We start from the raw sequence: 12,466 nt of genomic DNA, 5'->3' as shown, positions 1-12,466 counted from the left end.
CCCCGGAGGTGGAAGTAGAGTCCACTGGACTCGAATCTTTTGAGGAGGCCATCCCATGCTCTTGATCTGAAGCACCAACGTGCTGTCCAACAACATCCCCAGGTGGGGATGGGACTGGAGGTGAACCTGATGTTTTGGATGTCGCCTGGCTAGATCCCTCACCCTGCTGGGCAGAGGGAAGAGGAGAGGTGTTGACAGAAGGATCGACAACAGAGACCTTAAGTGGCCGGTCTTCATGCTCAGAGGACTCTGACGAACAATGGTGACGTTTGCCAGATATAGGTAAAGCCTTGGGCAGACTGGGTAGGACAGGAGAAGGAGTCTGGTCAACGTGGACATCTGCCACCACCACAGAAGTGTTCAAGCCGTCAGCCACCGGAGTAGGGGTGGAAACAGTCTTAGTAGGGAGTGGGCAAGGTTCATTTTCACAAACAGTTTGAACAGCGGGGACAGCATCCTGCAAAGCACTAGATGATGAAGTGGGCGCTGGGCTGGGTCGAGGCCTTTTCAGAGATATAGGGTGGTGTGCTGGGTTTCCAGAAAGGATAGAAGCACAAGTAACACCAGGCTGGAAGAACCGCGTCTGGGCTCTTTTCTTAGTCTCAAGAAACGAAACCTTCTCAAGTGTTCGAATTGACAAAATCTCCTTTTCGAAGCAGTAGCGAGGACAACTTTTAGAAGATACAGCATGAGGGCCCCCACAGTGATAGCATTTTAAGGGGTCCTGGAGTCACCAGTATGACTTGGTCTGCCACAAGAGATACAGACACCAGGGAGGCCAGCCTGTGCACGGCAGCAAACATGGCTAACATGTCCATACCCCTGGCAGTGGAAGCAGTGCTTTGGAGTTGGCACATATGGCTTCACAGGAATCGATAACCATCCCAGTTTAACGGATCTAGGCAATGCCAATTTGTCAAATGTCAAGAACAATGTTGCAGTCGGGGTCAGAATCCCATCTATTTTTTTCTGAAGGTGCTCAACCTTCATCACACCAAACAACCGCAGCTCCTCCAACAGTCTCTCCTCTGAGTATCGGAGGATGTCCCAAGAGAAAATGACTCCCTTAGTTTGGTTAAATGTTCCATGAGGAACACAGGTAACCACAGAGCCAGCAACAGAGGTCAGAGTCATTAGGAGGGAGCTCTCTTCTGGGGAGGACACCTCAATCAGAATACTTCCAGGAAATGACACTGAACCCTATGTAACATCCACCAAAAGCAAAGGTAAAAAAAATGTGTTACTTCTGAGCACAGTCTCCCCGGTATTAGGCATTGCCAAGGATAGTGATTTGAAAAAAAAAAAAAACAGCTATACTTAAATTATATGATTTCAATGAAGAAGGCACTGACATTATGAATCAGAGAATAAGTTTTCATACAATACACACTAAATCTAGAAGATGGACAGTGAATGCCCTTGGCTACATTCTCGACACTGCCAGAGTAAATTCACAGACAATTTATTCGTTACATAATAATCAGGACCCAAGAAAAATGGCTTCAATCTCCTATGGCTGGCAGTTAGTGAAGGCATTGTGTAATCCGTAAATTGAAAGAAGAAAAGTTCAGGCTTGTGGTTTGACCAAAATACAATAGCTAAGATGAATCTGATGTTCGGACAGGGAGAGGTAGAGGAGGCTGTCCCAGAAGTAACACATGAGAATAGGTCAGGGAAGCAGCACAAATGTCATTCATGCCTGGAGTTTATTTATGGTCCAGGATACACTCAGAATCGACCTAAAGTAAAATCGTCCACGAAACAATGTCAAGTATATCACAAGCACATCTGTGGTCAGCATTGAAATAAAGTATGTATGAAATGGTATGGTAACATTCCCAATCAATGAAAGTCTTGTTTTGGAAATTAAGAATGAATATGCACGTCTGCGATTATGTATAGATTATGACTAAGTTTATATTATTACTGATATTTTTATGTTTAAAAATTTCCTTATATGATAGATGTAAATAGAGATACGGAAGGTGAGGATCTTGCAGCATAAGAATCCTTCAGCTTACTTATATTAGTTGTAAGTGTAGAGTAAAAAAGATGTTCGAGTGTGTAGGATCAAATACTGCCGGAAAATACATAGACTAGGAGCACAGGCATGGATAGCCCTGAGTTAACGGTTACTACTCTTACTTTCGACCTGTGACGGGCTGTGGGTCACAGAGGGCCCTGTTAGTTAATTGGCAACCGTCGGGATTTTTTAACGTACCAGGGGTCGATGCTGCAGGGGTTGGATCAGCTGAAATGAAGCATGGTCTCGCAGTGGAGAGAAGGAGTTGGGGCCTGATTGACTGCTGTCTTCCTTGAAACCGCCAGGCAAGGCTCTGGACCTCACCCCTCATATCCACACTGTGCCTGTGCATTAACCAGGGAACAGCTTGTTCTTCGGTTAATCGAGATATAGGGTTTAACCAAGAAGCTACAGGCTGCTCTAAGCGATTCAGTAATCCAAGGACTAGCACGTTTCCTGGTTAATAGTCTACTCATAAGAATTTAATGGTCACCCCGCATGTATGGAACTTTGGCTGGCAGCTGCATTTTCTCGTGGTGACTATTAACAAAGGATCAATGGACTGACTTCCAGAGAGACTGACTGGCTGACCGGCAAAGGTCTCAGTGATAGGCTAGTGATTGACCAGTGGGAAATTACTACTAAACTGACATCAGAAGGACAGTCTACTGACTAATTTGTCGGTATTTAGGGATTGACTGCCCCAAGGAATAACTATTGATTTATATATTGATGATGTTTTGGATATAACTATACATATTTGAATATATGTTATAGCATTGCTCTGAATACTCCTTGGGGCGAAGCATGAGCAGATAGAGCTACTGTACCCTTTGAATAATTGGTTATAACTGAATATTTCTCTGTGCCCTTCAATTTTAATTTGCAGTACTCAGATTTAGAAATATCTATATAATATATCTGTGACAACAGATTCAGCCTTCTCAAGGACCTCCTTCAGATGTAAGGAGTGAGAAGCAGGTAGACCTTTATTATACAACAGAAGGGCAGGCAGAATAGGAGGTAAGTAAGGCACAAGGCTGATGATGTGGAATTTTGCAATTATTATGCAATATGTATGCCTTTTCAAGCATTTTTCTCCCGTACATCTACCGCCTTCTGCCTTATCTACCTCGTGTTCTCCCCGGTCCTTTCTCACTCGCCATCCATTTGTATGATAAAGGTCTACTTGTTTCTCACCCCTTAGTTACACGTGAAGTGGGTCCATGAGAAGGTCGTCTCTTTTGTTCTCACGAATAGATTATAATATTTCACACACCAACACAATCCTCACAAACCACCACAGACCTCACACACAAGCACAATCCTCACACACCACCACAGTCCTCACACACTGTCACAGGGTTTTGAAGATTATGCAATATTAAAAGAATAATATTCAATAATACTTGAGAACAGGACAAAGAATTGACTTGTGAAAATCAAGCAGTGATTACTTTATGCTAGCTTACTTCGCCGATTCTCTAAGGACGAGAATTTATAAACTTTCTCGACAGTACACAGAAGAGATTAATTACTCACATGTGCTCTTTATTAGTACTGTTAGCCTCTGGAGAAAGTGACTCCGCCCCTGACAATCAATGTCTAACGCTAAGAAGGTTGAACAGGTTCTTGCTGGTGCATTAACTCCTGGCTGCACAACGGATTTTAAGCTTAATACAAAAGGACTGGCCTAAGTACCAGTTGTGAATAATGCAAAGTGTTTATGCAAACTAGGAGCTATAACTAAAATAAGCTAAATGTGGAGTAATAAAACACGAGTTTACATTACATTAAGCTCAAGAGAAAAGAACCGTAAATTTATTTATTACAATGAGATAAATTTACGTTACATGTTTCAAATGATTTCAAAATAAGGAGAACACACTCACTCGCTCACTCAAAAGCTAAACTCTTAAACCTAGGAAAATACGAAAAGAAATACTGGTCAGAGAGTCAACTAAGCGGATGACTGGGCGTCGTTGCTGAGGAAAGACGCTGCACACACTGAGCCTCTTGCCAAATCACGCTAGGTGGGAATTCAGGAACTGGACAACGGAGGCGGCGGGAACTGGGTGTCGGCTGAGGAAGGACGCTGCCACACATGCTGCTAACCTGCTTCCATGGCGCTCAAATCCTGACTGATTCAAATTATGAGAGAGGGAGGCGAGAGCGGGCCGTACTTGCTAATGGCTAGAATGAGCGAAACACGCCCATAACAAATCACTCAGTGGAGGTGCTAATGTCGCGCACAAAGACGATTACTTATGAAACAGTGAAAAATGGTTCTGAAAACACTCCTGATTGGGTGAATATGTGGTGGTTGACTGAGTGATATGTACTGGGATTCCACTAGAATTCGCGGTTTCCCACAAAGTTCAATGTCACGAGTTTATTTAAATATATGATCGCGCCAACTCGTGACACACACCAATACAGTCCTCACACACCAACGCAATCGTCACACACCAACACAGTCCTCACACACCACCACAGTCCTCACACGCCACCACAGTCCTCACACACCACCACAGTCCTCACACACCACCAGTCCTCACACCACACACGTGTATAATTAATTAATAAGAATAATCTTTAACTTCTATAAATTCATTATTACATAATGGTAATGACATTTGAATAATTAATGTAACCACTTTCTAAAGGGAGAAAGTTGGGGAAAGTGGTTGGTGGGATACATAGCGAGTTGGGTCCTCGTCCCGTATCCTGGTTACTCACTTTTTTGGAGGATGGCTGAAACTCACCTAGCTAAATATTATATTCAGTCATTAGAAAGAAATATATGGTAGTATTCTCATCATCGTCATGTACTTTTCATTTTTAGTCCACAGCAGGACTGGACTCTTCACTTAGGGAGGTTTTAGTCAGGAAGACCTAACCCACGACCCTGCACAGTTGTTGACTTTATACACGGGTTTTATTCGCCCCTGTGTAGAGCACAGCTCTCATGTGTGGGGAGGCTCCCCACCCACAGTTCTTCTCAACAAGATGGAGTCAGAGGCTTTTCGTCTCATTAACTCTCCTCTTACTGGCTCCCTTCAACCTCTGTCTCTTCACTGCACTGTTGCATCATTGTCTCCTTTCTATCACTACTTCAATGGTTACTGCTCCTCTGAACTGTCTGCTTGCATCCCTCCACCACCACAGCAGACACGTAGCACCCGTCTTAGCAACAAACTCAGTCCTTTTCTGTCCAACTCTCTAATGCAAGAGTTAACCGTTGCTCCAGTCATTCATGTATGCAACAGGTCAACTCTGGAATTGTCTCCATCTCTGTTTTTCTTACTGCCTACGGTCTCCAGTTTTTCATCCGCAGTGTGTCCAGGCATCTCGAAATGAATTGATCTTGAATTTGGCTCTGCTGTCTTGTTTTTTTCTTGGAGGGAGCAATTTGCAGGCCCCTGCCCTTTGGTTCCTTCTTTCTTGCATAAAAAAAAATTACTTGCATGTATAACCAGTAATTATTTACATGCTTACATTAATAGATTTCCTTGACTAATACCTCTCTCTCCATCATCTAGTCTACCTAGTAGTGGAAAAAGTAAATCCACTGAAAGTGGGTTTAGGAGTTATGATGATGAGGAAAAAAGGGAGAGTATTAGTGGTGGTGAGTGAGTGAGTGAGAGAGTTGGTGGTGAAAAAAAAATGGTGGTGGTGGGACAGGGAGAGTAAGGCAGAAGGGAATATAGTGCTGAGTGTGAGGGTGATGGAGGGAGGGAAGGTGGTGGTGAGGAAGATGGGAGGTGGTGAGTGTGTGGGAGGAAGCGTGGTGATGATGATAAGGAAGATGTGTAAGCTATCAGCTTCCATGTTATGGACGGTGTGTGTGTGTGTGTGTGTGTGTGTAACAACAGTAAACGGTTTATTGATACTGCAGCCCTCAGACTGAAAATATAGCCTACAGCTTTGATATATGGCAAACGTGATAAGCGTTAGTGAATGGTAAAATATTATGTCATTTGATATTTGCTGTGAAGAGTATGTACAAGGGAGCTAGGGCTACGGTGCGAGTGGATGGAGAGCTGAGTGAGTTCTTTGATCTCAATGTGGGACTGAAACAGGGGTGTGTAATGTCTCCATGGCTGTTTAATATATATATGGATGGGGTCATAAAGGAGGTACAAGGTAGGGCAGTGGATGTCGGGGTGGCCCTAATGAATGAGGGTGAGATTTGGAAGCTTCCGGTGTTGCTGTTTGCTGATGATACAGTATTGTTGAGTGAAGATGAATGGGAGTTGCAAGGTTTGGTGAATGAATTTGGGACAGTGTGTAGGAGGAGGAAGCTGAAAGTTAATGTAAACAAAAGTAAAGTTATGGTGTTTGAGAGGAATGAAGTCACAGAGTGTGCAGTGAGGTTGGATGATGAGGATATGGAGAATGTGAGTGCATTCAAGTACTTGGGTAGTGTGATGAGTAAGGATGGAACTTTGGGGGATGAAGTACGTGAAAGGGTACAGCAGGGAAGGAAGGTTGTTGGCACACTGAAAGCAGTGATGAGAAATAGGGAGGTGAGTATGGAAGTTAAGAAGTCACTGCATGATGGTATTGTGATCCCTACCCTGACGTATGGAAGCGAGGCGTGGACCTTGCAAGAGGGGAACAAGTCAAGAGTGAGAGCAGTGGAAATGAGTTACTTGAGAGGAGCATGTGGAGTGACATGGAGGGACAGGTTGACGAATGAAGAAGTGAAGGAACGTTGTGGGGTAGATGTGGATGTGGTTGAAAAGATTAGGAGAAATACACTGAGGTGGTTTGGACATGTGGAGAGGATGGAGAATGAAAGACTGACTAAGAGGGTGTATGTAGGTGAGGTGGAGGGAGGCAGAGGGAGGGGTAGACCGAGGATGAGGTGGAGGGATGGAGTTGAGAGGTATATGAGGGAGGGGGGGGTGAGTTGGGGGGAGGGGAGTCAAATGGTGGGTGACAGAGTGACTTGGAGGCGTTTTGTCTGCGGCCACCCTTTGCGGGATTAGGGCGTCGGGCTATAGATAGATAGATAGATTAAATTTAAATTTGATAATAGTTAAACGTGTGTGTGTGTGTGTGTGTGTGTGTGTGTGTGTGTGTGTGTTTCAGTCCGCGCAGGTGCGGTACGATATGTTTGGTGGCGCTTGCCTTGCAACGACGCCGACATGTCCGAATGCGTTCCTTTCACTTTGTCAAACCTATAACATTACTCAAGATTCTTTTCACGATACTAGGGTCGTAAGTGTGGGAAATAGCCAAGAGATGCATCGAATAGGGTTAAAGTCTGCTCTACTCCTACCTCCAAGGCAAACCTACCACTCCTTAGGAAACAACTATCTTTGGAGACCATCACCAGCGTGTCTTCCTCAGTTCCTGCCATGCACCAACTCTGCATCGATGGTTCTGTGCAAGCAGATGGGAGTGCTGCATGTGTTATCTACTCACCCGATATGGACCCACCGGAAGGAGGCTGGGTTGGCCACAGACTACCGAACTCATCTAGCTGTACCTACTACGAGCTACAGAGACTATTGCATGCAGTTGGTCTCCTCTGTCAGCAAAGATTGAATGGTGTAGTTATCTGTGACTCTCAGTCTGCCCTTCAAGTCATTTCATTTCCAAAACCGACATGCCACTGCTTACTTCAACAAATCTTCCCCCAGTTAGTTTCAGTTCATGAAAATTCCCTTACAAACGGTTTTTGTGGATTCTTTCGCATGTCGGAATTGTGACAAATGCCACTGTTACCTCCTTGCAAAAAATGCCTCTCCCTGATTATGCAACGTCTTCCCTCATCTGCTACAAAAAGAAGATACATTCAGCCGCTATTCTCCTTACACTCCATTGCAGGAATGCTGAGCGGACTCAGAGTGTGTTCATCCAGCACTAAGACCACTTCCGTCTCTCTCCTCCCACCTATAGTTGACATGGCCTTATGGTTCGCAAGCACAGTGCTCTGTTTCCTCAACTTTGGCGAGCATATTGCCTGTCTGGCAAGTCTCTGAGGCTGGGGACGTGCCTCACTTATGCAAACTGTGTGACCGTCCTAACACCAACTACCTTCAGCATTAATACCTTGAGTGTCTCTCCGTCAGGGACGTACTGCCTCAGTGGCAGTCCCTGACATATATATAAATGTTGTGATCGGAGGAGCCCAACAGGGAGAAAAGATTAGCAGTGTAAGCAGAAAGATTAGTTGTAAGGAAGAGGTCAAGTATGTTGGAGCTCTCTCCAAGGTGGTCAGGGATGTAGGTAGGGAGCTGTACAAGCTGCTCTAGGTCATTAAGGATAGAAAAGATAAAGGCTTGTTCACCAGGTGGATCAGTGAATGGATAGGAGAGCCAAAGGTGGTGGTTAACATTGAAATCTCCTAGAATGGTGGTTTGAGAGAAAGGACTAGTGGATAGAATGTGTTCCATCGTAGAAGTAAGATAGTTGAAGAATTTTTGATAGTAGAATTAAGGGATAAGTAAACAGTGCAGATATATTTAGTCAGAGAATGACAGGAAAGCCAAAGTCAGAGAGTAGAGAATTCAGAAGAATCAAGTTCAAGAACATGAGAGCAAGATAAGTCGTTGCGTACATATACACAACAGCCACCTTTGGCTTTGAAATGAGTATAGAGAGTGTAGGAGGATACAGAAAAGGGTTTGCTGTCAGTTGCCTCAGACAGCTGAGTTTCGGTTAAAACGAGAACGTGAGGTTTAGAAGAGGAGAGGTGGTGTTCAACAAAGAGAAAGTCAGAGGAAAGGCCGCGAATGTTGCAGAAATGAAGAAATGAGTTAGACAGTCGTTCCAGGGAAGTCGAGGAGTCGTTACTGGGTGAGGGGCAGATCGTCATCGGGAGACAGATTATTATTCGTGAAGCGTGTAATTTCTACAATCCATTTCTTTTAAATCCATTTCTCTGGCTTTGGATTCCTCAGGCCTCTGAATTCCTTCATTAGTATCCTGTGTTTTCTTTCTGCACTTTCTTTCGCAGTGTGCAGCACAGTTCAGGCTTTCTTGAAACACAATAGATCTTCCTAGTTTTGTATTCTCCTGGACCAACTAGACAATTTTCATTTTTCTGTACATTACCAGGACTTCTGTCACTAATCATGGCTGTCTGTCATTGTTTGCATAGTATATTACAAACATATTGTAGCTTTTCCTCATATCTGTTGATTCGAGTTACACTCTTCATTAGTTTCATCCTGGCCTTACTGATGGCAGTTTCTGTTTGGCAGAATAATATTCTGCTTTCTCTCACTTTGCATAAACTGTCAATTGTCTTTTCTCGTTGGATGAACTCCCCCTCACTTTATAAGTTCTTGCCTTGTTTCCTTTCTCCTATTCCATTTATTGCTTACCCTCCTGAGTGTAGGCTGTTATCTGTAACATACAGCTTCCTCCCTCTGACCCTCTAACTCAGGTCTGTCCCTCATGTCCAGACTCCATCTGGCAAGTTGTTTTTATGTTCACATCATCATTTAATGTCCCTGGAAGTACTGTGTTGCGCTATCATATAATGACGGGGGTTTGCATGCAAAGGTTACTGCATAGAAATCCGTGGCTCTCATACTGAAGTATTCTCCACCAGGAAGGATTTTTGTTGAAGGTTATAAAGTGGGCTATGGGAATAGTATTAGTGCAGGCACTGATGATGCATAGAGCGTTGTTCTTTATGATCAACAAGGTATTTTTGTGGGTGTTGAATAGGATGTTTCTCATGCCTGGGATGCACTGCCATCATTAATCTGTTACATTCTTGGTAGAGTAAGCTGAGTGTTTATTTTTGTTGTCCAAAGTCTTCCCCGTAGGTGTCCTATATATGTATTTAGTCAGAGGGTGGATCGCCTCATTATATTTTGTATGTTGCCACTGAAGGTATGTCCAGTGTAACATGTCACTCCTAAGATATTAGTGGAGGGAGGGTACAGAACATGTACATCGTTATTTGTAATATTAATGTTGTATCTGCTCGTGTTTGTCATTGGTGGTGATAAAAGTGGTGGTAGATAATATTGATGCGGCGAACAGGCAGAGTCTGTGATAAGGTTTGTAGTTGTTAAAGTATTATCATCCGAAGATGACCCAACATTTATGGCCAGTTGCAATTTGGGAATGTCATGGATATGTACTGTAAAGGATTATATATATATATATATATATAATGACCAAAAGATGGAAAGACAAATTAACCCCTAACAGGCGGGCGCCGTTACGTAGCATCTGTGCATGAGGAGGCGGGTGACGTTATGTAACGTCCTGCCATTTTCGGTCCTAATTTGTTAGTGAATTTGGGTGATGAGGCATCCTTGTCACCTATTGTCCTTCCCTCTACTCTCCCGAGCCTTGAACAAGTAAAATAGAATATATATATATATATATATATATATATATATATATATATATATATATTTTTATATATATGTTTTTAGTGATATATTTGTTGAAGTAAAACAGTATATACATATGTAAGTTATATTGTTATAAGTATTCAAGTAAAATAGAAAACACATACAAAAGATATTGAAGACAATGAATACTGTAAAGAAAGCATAAATGATGAATAAAGTGTTCAGTTGTGAAGAAAAAGCAAATGAGTGAATAGTTTGCTAGCCTCGCCCCAGGCGTGCCTGGTGATAAGCTGCCTGCCCGCTCTCCTCCCTCGCTCCTCCCTTTCTCCTCCCACAGACAGCAGAGTCGTATTACCACGCATGTAACACTTCTTGCCATCGTTTTTAATCCATTTTCATTGATTTATGCATGTTTAGGCTTATTCCTTGATACTTTATTTTTCCAAGAATATGCCACCCCACACGGTGGTATAATTCATAAGTTGCCTGCCCATAAAGGGTTAAAGATAATACATATCCCAGATTACAGGTGTCCTTCATTTATAAAAAAAATTGTAACAGTTGGATCTGAACTGCTGTAGGTTGAAGTTTTGGGAGGAAACTATTCTGGGGAAGCAAGTTCCAAAGAGATGCAATTTTGAAAAAAAAAAAAAAAAAATCTGATAGCCAGAAGGTCTGCAATATGGCAGTGTGACAGTCCAGTCATGAGTACTACCATATGTCCGTGTAGTATGGGGGAAGGCGTGGAGAGGTGGCACAATGGATGCGACTTCATGTGAGCATTTGCGATAAAAGTGTGTGTAAATTAATTATAGGAAGGCAAAATTCTATCTTACTTGGGGAATGGATAGTTCGTGTGTAATTAATGGATTATCGGTTATCCTTACAACTTTGTTCTGCTTCTTGTTCAGCTGTTTTAGCACAGCCTTACTGCATCTATTCCACAAGTACAGTACAAGCATTATTCGAGCTGAGAGCCCAAATGACTTGAAAATTATAGCTAACAGCTCGTCAGTGAAGAAGTTACAGATTCCGTGCATTAATCCAAGTTTTTTTGTAGCAGTTTTAGCAATTGATCCGACATTATAGGACCAGCCGATGGTATTTTTAAGTGAAACTGAAAATTTCAATACTTTTTAAGAAAGGACCAATAGTAACACTGAAAGTAATATAGGAACCAGGCAATATCAGTCCATTAGTAAACTGTGTATATTTGGTTTTCCTAGCATTAAATGAAACAATGTCTTTTTATCTCCATTCAGTGATCTTCGATAATTCTCGATTTGTGGAGACTGCTGTACCGTGTTGCGAGTTAGAGATATCAAACTTTGTGAATGAGAGTTGAAGTGTGAAAGAACTGTGAAGCGTTGCGTCAGTCATCTGCAAATGAGTGTACACTGTGTAACAAAGAATTTGTTTATTCAGTTTTTTTGGTCTTGTTAGACTCAGTTTTCCACGCTGATTCCAATGGTGTATGTTTTGTTTGTATATCTCTAGGTTTTTGTCAACATTTGGCAATTGTTTATTTGCAGTCTTATTACCGCATGCAGATGTAATGGCTGACGTATTGCTTACTACGTCACACACACACACACACACACTGGATGGATACATACTTTAGTAAAGCAAATTTGGAAAAGAAAAGGGATAAAAGTAAAAAGCAAAATGATGATTTCTACCAAGAACTGGTTGAAATGGAGACTCACAATAGACTGGTTGAACGTGTACACAAACTAGAAATGGCTTTCAAAAATGAAATTGATGAAATAAAGAAGCAAATGCACTTGCAAAAGGAAGAAATAGAAAAACTAGGAAGGGAGGCCAATAAGAAAGACACAACCATCAGTGAACTAACAGTGGAATTGAGTACGCTTAGGAAGAAAGTGAGTGAAATGGCAAGTACAGTAGTCAATCACGAGAGTGTTATGGAAGAGTTCAAAAATGACACAGAGACAATTAGGCAAGCAAGCAGTCTTATTGACCAGAGCAGTGATATTGAGGAGAAGAGATCACAGGTGAATGAAGCTGTGCAAAGCTACAACAATGATGTAGAAACCACGTATGCAGAAATGGTGAAAGTAAAGAAAAACTTAGAAACAAGGGTGGAGGAAAA

The sequence above is a fragment of the Coenobita brevimanus genome, chromosome 66 (genome assembly GCF_032717465.1).
Source record: "Coenobita brevimanus isolate Jiangsu-jjx chromosome 66, ASM3271746v2, whole genome shotgun sequence".
Taxonomy (NCBI): domain Eukaryota; kingdom Metazoa; phylum Arthropoda; class Malacostraca; order Decapoda; family Coenobitidae; genus Coenobita; species Coenobita brevimanus.
Note: the sequence above shows the minus strand (reverse complement) of the source record.